Source organism: Echinops telfairi, unplaced genomic scaffold (assembly GCF_000313985.2).
Source record: "Echinops telfairi isolate 266 unplaced genomic scaffold, ASM31398v2 ScPeMD7_655;HRSCAF=1070, whole genome shotgun sequence".
NCBI lineage: Eukaryota > Metazoa > Chordata > Mammalia > Afrosoricida > Tenrecidae > Echinops > Echinops telfairi.
Window position 1 is genome coordinate 10,368,459 of NW_022104553.1, and position 12,490 is coordinate 10,380,948.

The following is a 12,490-nucleotide window of genomic DNA, read 5'->3' on the forward strand; positions in this document are numbered from 1 at the left end:
CCCCCCCCCATCAGCATCGAGTTTCTTCTCGCTCTTTCTGCCAAGGCCCCGATCTTTCTCCAGTTTTCCGAGTCGGAAAGCTAAATCCGACCGACGGTGACTCACTAGAATGCTTCGCCACGAGCCCTGGGCCGCACCCTAGCCTCCCTAATCCCCAGCCCCACCCAGCCGCCCTCGCACCCCCAGCGCCCTCGGGCCCACTTTGCAAATGCAGGGAGCCGGCAGCCGGCCGGGCCTTGAGGAAGGCCTCCCCCTCCTCGTAACCCCTTACCCAGCGGCGGACGGGCAGGGAGCTGTGAGGCGGGAGGAAGGCCAGGGCTTGGGTGGGGCCTATCCTGGGGAAAATGCTCCCGAGATTATCACGGGAGACAACGACACTTTCTTCGGCGTGTGTGTCAAAGAGGAAAGCGACGCACACACGGCAAGGCTATGCCCTACTGAAGCCACACATGATTTGTTCTTTTTTAAAAATTATTTTATTGGGGGCTCGTACAATTCTTATCACAGTCCATGCATCCACCCATTGTGGCAAGCACATATGTACATTTGTTGCCCTCATCATTCTCAAAACATTTGCTTTCCACTTTGGCCCTTAATCGGCTGCTCATTTCCCCCCTCCCTCGATTTGTTCTTTTTATGCAGAGTGGGGAGTGGTTTGGTTCTTATGAACAGCAGATTCGGCAAAGCCATTGTCAAAGGCTTAACGAGGAAGACAATCAGGAGGGGCTTTGGTGGATGCACCAGGCCAACCTTGGGGCAAAGGCGATGGCTCTCTCTGCATATTTGGGTGGAGGGGGAGCTTCTATGTCTACCCTTACCCTTTGTGTGTGGCCCTCCTTGACCTTGATGGTCAGAGGTGAATGTGGGGTCCTCACATGGCATTTGGACTAATTTTAAGGTTTAGGATTAAACCAGGGCTCTGTCAGGAGTGCCTTTGTTTTCGTTTTTTTGCTGAAAAAAACCCACACTTTTATTGGGGGCTCTTACATCTCTTATCACAATCCATACATTCATCCAGCTTGTCAAACACATTGGCACATATGCCGCCATCATCGTTTTCAAAGCATTCTCTTCCCACGTGAGCCCCTGATATCAGCTCCCCTTTTCTTCCCAGTCCCTCCCCTGCCCCGCCTCCCTCAGGAACCCTTGATAAGTTACAGATGATTATTTTACATCGGCCTCCGCTGGCCCTCACCCACTTTTCCTTTATTCGTCTCCCTGGGAGGGGGTTCTTGATCCATCCTTGTGCTTGATTCCCCCTTTCTCTCCCCACCCTCCGCTAGTGCCTTTGCTCTTAAACACTTAGTCGTAAGCCAGATATGGGGAGTGACGGAGTGGAGTCCTGGCTGCTAACAACTCCCCCCCCCCCCAAAGTGCCAGAATGCTCACAGAGCAGAGTACTCCACTCCCTTCTACCATGTCTATACAGTCCTCCTCCCTTTTTTCTTCTCTCTTTAAAGGAATGATCATATGGATGCCAGTGTTGGAGGGAACCCAGCATAGGGAGCGTGAGAATCTGCCCTCTCAATCACCAGCTCTCTCTGCGTGTGCATACCACGTCAGCAGTTTCTCTGGGCCTGTGTGCTTACCTGTGAAAATGAAAGGGTTGGGTTGAATGGTTGCCCAAGATGGTAATCTTTCCCCACACTTCATCAGTCTGTATGCCGTGCAGATAATCCGAGAAGCGGGGCTATATAAGGAAGAACATAGCATTCGGATTTGGACTTGAAGAGGATTTCTTACCCAGTTATAATATTCAGATAAGACCACCTGACATAATGAAAATAAAGAGCTTTAAAGCACGCGTGAGAGGAGGAGATGAGCCAGTCAGGGTGCGATGTAACAATGATGAGAAATACAACTTTCCTCTAGTTCCTAAAGGTTTCCTCCCCGCTCCCACTACCATGACTCGAATTCTATCTTGCAAGACTGGCTAGACCAGAGGAGGTACACTGGTACAGATAAGAACTGAAAATACAGGGAATCCAGGGAGGATGAGCCCTACAAGACCAGTGATGTGAGTGGCAAAACAGGGAGGGCAAAGGAAGAATGGGTAGGAAAGAGGGAACCGATTACATGGAACTGTGTGTGACCTCCTCCCTGGGGGACAGACAACCGAAAAGTGGATGAAGGGAGACGTCGGACAGGGCAAGATATGACAAAATACCCATTTATAAACTATCAAGGGCTCATGCGGGATGGGGGAGCGGGGAGGGAGGGGAAAAATGAGGACCTAATGTCGGGGGTTTAAATGGAGAGAAAATGTTTTGAGACACGATGTACAAATGCGCTTTACACAATTGATGTGTGTATGGATTGGGATAACAGTTGTATGAGCCCCTAATAAAATGTTAAAAAAGAAAAAAAAAACACACACAAACAAAAAAATAAAGCACGCGTGAGGAAGGTCAGTGTACATTACACGTCCACATAAAAGTCTCACAACTGGACCAATAAACAGCATCGTGGTCAAAGCTGTTCATGTACAGTACTTGGATTCACCATCAGTGTTCATGGAAGCAGCTGGCGAGAAAGCAAATGATGTTATTGCATCGGGCAAGTCTGCTGCAAAAGATCTTTTTAAAGTGTTCCCATAGCAAAGCTGTCACTTTGAAGACTAAGGTGTGCTGGATCCAAGCCCTGGCATGTTCAGTCTTTTCATGCACATGCGAAAGCCGGGCATGAATCAGGAAGCCCAAGGAAGAATGGATGTATTTGAATGATGGTGTTGACCGAGCCTATTGACTATACCAGGAACTTCCACAAGAACAAACAAATCTGTCTTGGAAGAAGTACAGGCAGAACGCTCCTTAGAAGAAGAATTGGTGAGACTTCTCTTATCATGTCCTCTGGCCATGCTGTCATGAAATCCCAGTCCCTGGAGGACATCATGCATGGTCCAGCAGAGGACCAGTGAAAGAGGAAGACGCTGAGCAAGATGGTGTAAACAATGGCCTTAAGCAGTCAAGGGTTTTGAGGACCACCAAGGACCAGGCAGTGTTTCATTCTGTTACATGGAGTCAGAGTTGGATCAACTTCATGGCACCTGGTGTAGAGTGGTTACTTGGTGGACTGCGATCCACATGGTCGGCAGTTCAAAACCACCAGCAGCTTCTGGGTTTTCTACTCCCATAAAGAGTACAGGGTGTCACTGCAAGTCAGCATTGACTAGAAGGCAGCAAGGCCAACAAAAGAGATCTTAGGACATTTTCTACAGGAAACTGAAAGTAATAGCACAGCGTCAGTAATGCCTCCAGCTTTGTAATACAAGTGATTGCAGGTCAGACTTGAGGGGTGGGACCCCAGCAAAAGACCACTTAAGGAGAAAACTTTCAGTTACGTATTGGATGAGGATGTGGTGAACTGAACACTTTATAAGTGTAATCTTATTAATCCTCGATGACGCTAGCATATGAAATACATTTTATTCTACCTTAGAGATTAGTCAGAAATTTAAGTTGTCTATAAGTACTTCATAGTTTAAAAGTAAAAAAAAAACCTTAACAGAGAAGTTACAACTAGAACACCAGACTCACTGGAGTGGATTGGAGTGGATATGAAAAATGGTGGCTATCTATATCCTAATACACTTTGATATATTTTTTTCTTTTTAAACAGGAAACTACAAGGAAATAGACAACTACTATGCTTATCAGAAGGGAGTGGGCCCTACTTGTGGGATAAACAATGGTGACTGCTTGCTCTAGATGACTGATAACCCTTAGGGAGAATAACCCTGATCTACTTCTGATGACCTCCAAGTGTGTAGTCAGTCATTCGCAAGCAGCTAAGTTTGGCATGTATTTGGGGGAGACCACTTGGGAGAAATCCTTCTGTTTCCCACAATCTCCGATACCAGTCTGTAAATTCCTCTGCAGACTCACGCACCACATGCAATGATGCCAAATGCAGGAAGCTCACAGGCCCGTGAGTGGGAAGTCTTGTGGATCCAGTGGTGGGAGAAGCATCTCAGCGCTGGCAGGGGTCTCCACAGGGTTTCTCCAGCTCCCAGGCTCCGGCTGCCATCAGCCTAGCTTCATTTGGCTTGTCAGCAGGAATATCTCACAGGAAGACAAACCAGAGAGAGTATGTGTCCTGCCTCCAGCGAGCTGTTTATCTCCGAAGCATCTCTAAATGAGGTCATCAAGCTGCGATCTGATTGCCAGGCTAAACTCAATCGGATTCACTCTTAATCGTCTCAAGTTGGCACCAGATTATGTAACTACCGCAGGTACAAATATGCTCGATACAACTGCTGTGTGGATTGTCAGAAGAGCTGTAAGAACCCCCAATAAAATGATGTTAAAAACAAACAAACAAACAAAAGAGTACCACGTTTGCAAGGAAGTCTGGGAGGACCCACCTAACTGTGAGCAGTGGTGTCCTGGGTGTGTGTTTGTGTGTTTGTGTGTGTGTGTGGGGGGGCGGGGCTGGTCAAGGGAGGGGTGCAGAGGCAAGAGGACTTTCACTTTCAGCTCCTTTTTTTTCTCTTTACTTTTGGCAATTTTTACAAAGAAAATGTTTTGCTTTTAAAAGGCCAACAATTATTATATATATATATATAATGCCAGCAGCTGTTCTTTGTGTGTAGAAACATATGTCAGAAAGTTGCATTTAGTGTGAAAAGCTCCCTTCATCACCAGTTGCCGCTGGGTCAGTCCGGGCTCCGGGCGACATCACATGCGTGGTGTGTCTGAGCAGAAGGGGGATTTGCTGGAGGCAGACCACCATGCCTCCTCTGCTCCCCTCTGGCTGAGCTCAACCATCCAGCCTCTCCACTCCAGCGTTCCCCACCCAGGCACCCCATGTTCCACGAACCCACAAAGGCTCACTTGGAGAACCAAAAAATCTCTCTTATCCTTACGGGATGTGTGAATCGTAGAGCTCAGATGTCCCTAACATTTAGCTGCTGAGACCAACAGAAGTTAGTCACTTCCGTTAGCTGATACTGTGTAGGACCTTGTCACCCATTGTGGCTTCAAGCTAACAGCTGATCTTTAGACAGTAATGTTGGGCCTCTGACCTTGGAGACCACTGTCTGCGAACTGCAGCGTTGAATGAGAAACTGCCTACTAGGATTCTCCAGCAAGCTGGAGCCAAGCAGACTGTTGGGCTTTGGTGGGACTTCATGTGCTGGAACTCACTCTCACTCTGACTGACTGGCATCCCTTTGCAGCCGAAGATAGCTTTTCTTGGCAATGTGCTCTGCATGGCTGCCAGTGCCCGATTTGGGGGATCTTAGAGTTATTTTTGGCCTAAGTTAAGCCTGGATTTCTTCCTTGGGAAATGTCTTGGGTATTTAGTGGTATTTACTTTCTCCGTTAGCTGTGGCTTTTTTATCTTAAAAGATTCTGCCCCTAAGTGACTGTGATGGTATGGTTAGGGGTTGTAAGTCAACTAGAGCCCAACCTATTGCATTGACACCTCCTTGGTATCAGATGTCTTTTTGTAAGAGAAGGAGAGTATGCCGCGTGGCATCCTCGTTGGACCCTGGCCCTCTGCTGGAGTTAGATCTGGCCTGTGGTTCCTTGACCCGGGAGCTGGCTTCATTCTGCTGACTTCAGACCTCTGAGTCCACCTGCCTGCCCGCCTGCTGCATCATCCTGCTTGCTGTTCATCAGTTTCCACGAATCCGGAGAAACCTGACTGGAACCGGACTGGACTTAACCTATTTCTACAGCTGTGTCAGCCAGGTCTTGATATCAATCTCTTTCTATAGGCAACAGATACAAGCGTCACTGCTTGTGCATCTCTAGAGCACCCGACCTAACACAGCAATTCAATGGGACCGAGTATAACTGGTCCTTAGAGTTCTTAAAAGTCTTTACTGGAGCCGAGGGCCTCATCTGTTTCCCGAGGAGCAGCTAGCGGGTTTGAACTTCCAACCTTGGTATTAGGAGCCCATCACCATACCCCTGGGGCTCCTTACCCTAGACGCTCAGCCTCACTACCCTCCAGTCCATTCTGGCTCAGGACAGGGCAGGACAGCGCGGCCGCTGTAGGAGTCTAAGACTGTAACTCGTTCCAGGAGTAGAAAGCCTCATCTTTCTTCCTAGGAGCAGCTGGTAATTTTGAACTTCTGATCTTGTGAGCAACAGCCCAGTGCATAACCGTTATGCCAGCACAGAGGTTAGGAATTCAAACACACATTTTTTTTTGGCGATATCAAGTATTTTAATAGACAATACAAAATTAATAAACAAAATTTAATAGACAATGCAAATATTTTTCTGCTGAAAGTAAAAGACTGGTTAGCGGCATACAGTGTGCAATATGAAAAGCATATCATTCTGAAGTAGTAATATATGGTACTGAAACAGATAAAAATGATGAAGCATGTACTTTTTTAAAGGTGATCACTTCAGTTAAAGAGCCTGTTTATGACACTCCTTTGAAATGGAACCTTTATACTGACATACATTAAAGCCTTGATTTTATTTTTTTACTTATGCATGATTTGTGCTATCATTGCAAGACCAGGAGAGTGGACATTAGGCTGTGATTCATCTCTTTCTTGTTTTGCACTAAATACTTGGGAGGAAACACACATTTTTTGAGGGAACACAACTCAATTCATAACATTCTACCCTCTGACCCTTGAAATTCATGTCCTTACCATATACCAAACATACATCTCATCACATGATCACAAAGATCTTAAATGAACTCCAACTCCAAACTCTCATCTTCTGAATCATCTAAATCACATACAGGTGAGACCTTAGGCATATTCCATCCTGGGGCAAAATACCTGTCGAGTAGTGAAATCTAGACTGCACGTTATCATTTGCCAGTGGTGGAAGAGGCATGCAGCACACATTTCCATTGCAAACAGGAGAAACTGGAGGAAAGAAGGGATGACAGGACTCCAACAAGGCCCCAAATCAGTAAAACAATTTACCGTGTCCCTTCAAGCCTAGCAAACAGTTCTTGGGACCATCTGGTGGTGGCTCGGACCTCTGGTGTCTAAGTGGAGGCCCTTCAGACTGGGGCATCACCTCTGCCTTCTTAGCCTTCTGGGATGGCAACTCGACTCCGTTGGGTTTAGGCAAAACCTGCCCCTTTTCCTAATCCCTCTGGGGGGTGAGCCCCCTCTCCTGACCCTGGCAGCTCTTGTCCTTTAGTTTCTTGGCATGGCAGTGCCACATCTGAACTACTGCAGGCCTGCACTCTCCACCTGAGCTGACAAAGACCTTAACCCTGAAACCCAGGAGGCAGTTGGCTGCCCTAGCCTCTGGGGTCCAAAAACCTGTGGCCTCGCCCTTTGAAGCTGAGAAAGCTCTGCTTCAGGACTCCTTCCAACAGTCCTTCTGACCTTGAGCCACTCCACAGATGGTCCTTTTCTTTGCTCGGTGGACAAGAGGTAGCTCCTTTGGCCGTTTATTGCCGGTAGAATTCCAACAGGCAGCCGGTAGGCTCTCCTTCATTCTTTCTCCGTCCCCTTCCTTCTAAGCTGATAGGGTGGCCGTGGCGGAGCTGGTGAGATGCGTACGTCACAGGCTTGGTCTTGTTAACAAACGATTGTGTAGCCACATTCCTGGTGAACATTCCAGGGCCCGCGCCCTTAGTTTGTGCAGCAGAATGTCCAAATACTTAAGTTCTGATGTCCTATTTGAAGGCTCATCTTACGTCCAGATGAAGTCATGTGGCCCCTTTACAGCCTTTCTTAGAAGTCCAAGTTGATCCCGTGTAAGTTCTACCATCCCACAAACATTTGAACGTCACTCAGGCAAGTTCCTTGCCGCTGAGCGCCTTCCTCCCTGGTCCACTCACCTGCTCATCGTTTTCTTTCCAAGTTTCTCTAGAAGCACTTGAACGCCCCCATTTCTAGCAACAGTCTGTCGGTGCCACCAGGATCCCGAAGATGACAGTGTTATCTCTAAGACGACAGAGATGCTCTATGGCTCTCTTCACTTCCTTCTGGCCTTCATCAGGCCTGCCCTCAATGCCATTGGTCACCCCATAACAGTCTCTTCAAGGTAACCTAGGCTTTTCCTATTGGGCACCTCACAACTTTCCCAGTCTCAACTAGAGAACAGAACGTCGAATTTCATCGACTCTGGAATCTTCGAAGCCAGGGAGGGTGCGTGAACCCCTGAACTGATTGCACTGAGATAATCCTAAAACCTTAAACCAAACATACCTCCTGAAGTCTTCTGATAATTTAACCTCCGGGGTACTTAGTATCAGAGGTCTGACGCCTTGGGCCTTCTACTCTCTTGGGAATGACCTACCCCTGCCATCGAGAAGCTTCTGACTCATAACCACCCTCTGTGGGGTTTCCGAGACGGTCAGTCCTGTGGGAGCAGACAGACACATCGTTCTCCCCTGGAGCAGCTGGCCACTTGCATCGCTGACCTGCCGTCAGCAGCACCAACAGGCCTCCCACGGACCCTCGATGTGGAATGAAAGTCAACAGCAACTCCTGAGTGAGCCGGGACCTTCGGGTAGGGAGCTGATGCTGAGGAGGGAGGAACAGCGCATAGGAGGAGGGTGAGCACGATTGTCTAACGTGAAGAATGTAATCCACGAAAGCACGCTGTACAAGAATAACAACTGAATTGGAAACCTGGTGTGTGCTCTGCTGAGTGTATGTTCTCATCAACAAGATACATGAAATGAAATGGAAAAGAAAGTAAAAAAGGAAAGAAAAAAGACATTCTCGAAGAGTCCCTGAACACCAAAACAAACACAAGGAAATCAATTTCAAAAGGAAACGCAAAACTCCTCCGGCCTCTACCCCACGACCCGATGCCGAAACCACGTCCACGCTTTAGGTATCTACTAGAGCAGCACCCTGCTTTTCAGGTATCAGATTCCATTTTACTAAGGAGCCCTGGTGGCCTAGCGGTTACGCATTGAGCTGCAATCGGCAAGGTCAGCGGTTTGAAACCACCGGGAGCTCCTCCGGAGAAGGACAAAGCTATCGACTCCCGTAACTGAACCGCACAGGGGCCCTTCTCCCATCCTGTAGGGTTGCTGTGAGCCAGCGTGGACTCCATAGCAGTGAGCCGTAGTCATAGAAGCGGTTAGAGCAGCACTAACAGTGCCGCGGTGGATGGCTTCCACACACACACACACACACACACACACACACACACACACACACCCCTGCGTTCTCATCGTTTAGGAAGCTAGAAGATTAAAGTCAGGATGCTCTAGGGCAAGGCTTTTTCTCCCCGTCATCTTGGGAGGAAGGTCCAAGTCTCTTCGAAGCTTCCGCTCCTAAACGGTCTTCATCTGCCTTGGCGTGGCCCCCCTCCCATCCCTCCTTAGCTGGCGACTTGTTTGGGGATACGCGTTGGCTTGCACTTTAAGCTCACCAGCACCTTGGCAGGAGAGCGATGAGGTTGCCTGGCTCCATACAGATGTGCCGTCTCAGAGCCGCTACAGAGCAGTTCTGCCCTGTCCTCTAGGGTCACTGTGAGCCCACATTGACTTGACGGCAGCGGGGTTTGGGGTCTATAATTCCAATGAGATGAACTCAAGATAGACTAATCATGCCTCAACATAACAAAGATAACCCCTCCCCAAATGGGATTAGAACCGTCCAGGTCCTTGCCACCAAGTCCAGTCCAATCTACAGAGAGCCTAGTGGACGGAGAAGACCTGCTCCTAAGGGTTTCTGAGACGGTAAATCCGTTCAGGAGTAGATAACATCATCTGTCTTCGACAGAGTGGCTGGTGGGTTTGAACCATTGACCTCGCAGTTAGCAGCCCCACGTATACCCAACTATACCACCAGGTCCCTTTAACCACAGGCGCAGAGATTAGGAATTGCAACACTAATCGAGGGCCACAATTCATTGAATAACAGGAGACACCTGGTCTAGAAGGAAGGGTAAAATTCAGGCAACTCTCTTTATTAAGAAATGGAAATGGAATATAGAAGATGTTTAGGAGATTTAACCCAAAAGGCTGGCTAGCTATAATAATATAATTAATATAACTGTAGATTCTGATCACAGTGTGTTGCTGACTGATTCATGGAAGCAAGCATTAGGGAAGAAAAAAAGGGATTTGACAAAGGGATTCGAGGATCTACTACCACCTTCCCCTGTCACACAGTGGACAGCCGGCTACTTCGATAAACTCAAGCCAATAGTACTTGTTTCCTAAATTGCAGATTTGAAAAGGAAGAAATGAATTCAGGACTCCCGCTAGTAGATCAAGGGGTTTAAGCACCTCTAGAAGGATTGAAACAACAGGGAGCTGGGATGAAAATTGGTGCAATGCCTACCACGAGACTGCATGGAGAGAAATGGAAAACTCCTCAAGTTTGACCAGTTTGACTGGATTAGGAGGTGAGTCATCAGGGAACTACACTGAATGCAAAGTTATGGCCTATCTGCACACACACACACACACACACACACACACACACACACACACACACACACAGGATTGTTAGAGCAAGTTCTTTGTAAAATCAGTTTAGATCAGGTTCAGCAATATATATACAATAAACAACCGAATACCTTTGGCTTCCTTGGCGAGATGTTTTGATAGCGGACAGGTCAATGTTTGTGAGTGTTACAGAATGATGCCAAGTCAGCCAAGTGTTCAAAGGCAGGATTTCCTTTCTCCATCCCAAACGGTCACCCCCAACTTGTGACCTTAGATTTTCTGGGCACAAAACATTGTGGGTAAAGGATTGCATCTATATTGTTGTGGCTGGTGAAACTAGTACGACTGTTTTAATGTCCCTCACATTTTCATTTCTGGTATCTAATAAAAGTCTAACAGTTTCACAAAGAACGAAGAAGAAAAGCAAAAAGAAATCCCCAAATGTAACTGTATTTAAAACAGGAGGGAGGGAGGGAGATTCACTGGGCTAAAACGACTAAGTGCATGAATCAAATTCACAACTAACAACCTGAGATCTGGGAGGCGTGAATTAGAGCCAGTCTGGTCAACCCCTACCACTTTGCAGCCCCACTGCTACTGGGTTTTCCGCCACCAGACCACCTTCCCACCAGCTGTAGCATGTTTGAAGAATGGACATCAGCCCCACCCCACCCCTTGAAGGCCCACCTAAATATGTGGACAGTCTTGGGGGGTCGTCGCAATATCAAATTGGAATTCCAAAGCGGACCCTCGTCCCGTGCGCGAGGGCAGAGGACGTGAGAGAACGGGAGGATGGCAGCCCAACCCCACAGGCTGGGAATTTTGAGAGAAAAAGAGAAATCACAAGGCTTTCTACTTACTATGGAAAGCTTTTCTCTACCCAAACCTAATCTGAGCCGGAGGCAAAGGGGAGCAGCCGTGGGTGGGGCAGGGTACTGAGGACTCTGCCCTGCCCTTCTCGCCCAGCGAGATCGAAGGAGTCCCTGCCTTCAGCTGCCTACATCGTTTTTTAATAGCCTGTGTGTCTACTTGCTTTGCAGGTGCAAAGTCACCACCCTCCCTCGGCCCACCTTTTCCTTCAGCACAGGTGACAGAGGATGTCAAGAAGTGGACAAGGGGTAGTAGACTGCACTGACATGGAGTCCGTTCAACTCCTATGGACTCTTCAGGGGCGAGGAGACCCCGTCCCCACAGGGTCTTGAATGCTGCACATTAAAGGAGTCAGACGGCTACATCTTTCCTTCTCAGAGCAGGCTGGTGGATTTGAACCACCAACCTTTGACTGAGTGCTCAACGACCGCGCCACCACGCACCTGAAACACACAATGCTGATTGAGTACCTCAGTTGAAAAGCGTCCAACAGGATGCGATCGCAGTGGCAAGAACTAGCTAGCATAGGCAAGTAGGAGAGGGAGACCGAAGTAGTTACCCGAGCGAGGAGGGCAGACAGAGGATGAGGAAATGGTGGCAGAGCGGGCACGGGTTTCTGTTAACGGACGGTGGAAAACTTTTGGAAACCTGTGGTTTGTAAAAGGTGGCACAACAGGACGATCATAACTCTCGCCACCGAAGTCTGCGTGTAAAAAACGCTCACTTAGCAAGGGTTTTGTCATGCAGAATTTTAGCACAATTAAAGAAGTATTATCCTTTCCCTCTGGAAACCGACAGGGGGTCGGGGTGGAGGTGACCCTCCCCGGACGCAGACGTCGGGCTCCCCCACACCCCGCCTCCTCGGAGAATCTCAAAACCTTGCTTTCCCAACTGGCGGGCCGGGGGCGCTGCATCCCACCTTAAACTACCACACTCGTCTGAGTCCCGCGGGCCTCCCCGTCCTGCAATTCCCAGCCGGGGGCCGCCCGGCCCGCCCTACCCAAACGGCCGCCGGCAACGCCCAGGCCAGGGCGTGGTGCTCCGGGGGCGCGCGCGCGCGCGGGGCCACGCCCCTGCTCCTCCTACCACGCGCCCCGCCCGCACGTCCCAGAAATGACTGCGGAGTCCCGGCCAGGGGCGAGCCCTGGGCGGTGATTGGTTCTAGAAAGCTCCGGGGCAGAACGGAAGGAGAAGAGCCTGGAATATTCCGGGGCCCGCTGCCCCGCGGAGCGCGCTGATTGGCTCCGCGGGGAGAAGGCGGGGCTTGGAGGCG

The 12,490-nt window shown here is 48.9% G+C and overlaps 1 long non-coding RNA gene across 1 annotated transcript in view; it reads right to left on the reverse strand.

Moving 5' to 3' along the window:
- Positions 1-12,490, reverse strand: part of LOC123521946 — a 23,992-nt gene that overhangs the window by 5,481 nt on the left and 6,021 nt on the right. Inside the window, exon 3 of the long non-coding RNA XR_006680281.1 lies at positions 1,590-1,690. This is a non-coding gene — a long non-coding RNA (uncharacterized LOC123521946). The remainder of the gene's footprint in view (positions 1-1,589; positions 1,691-12,490) is intronic.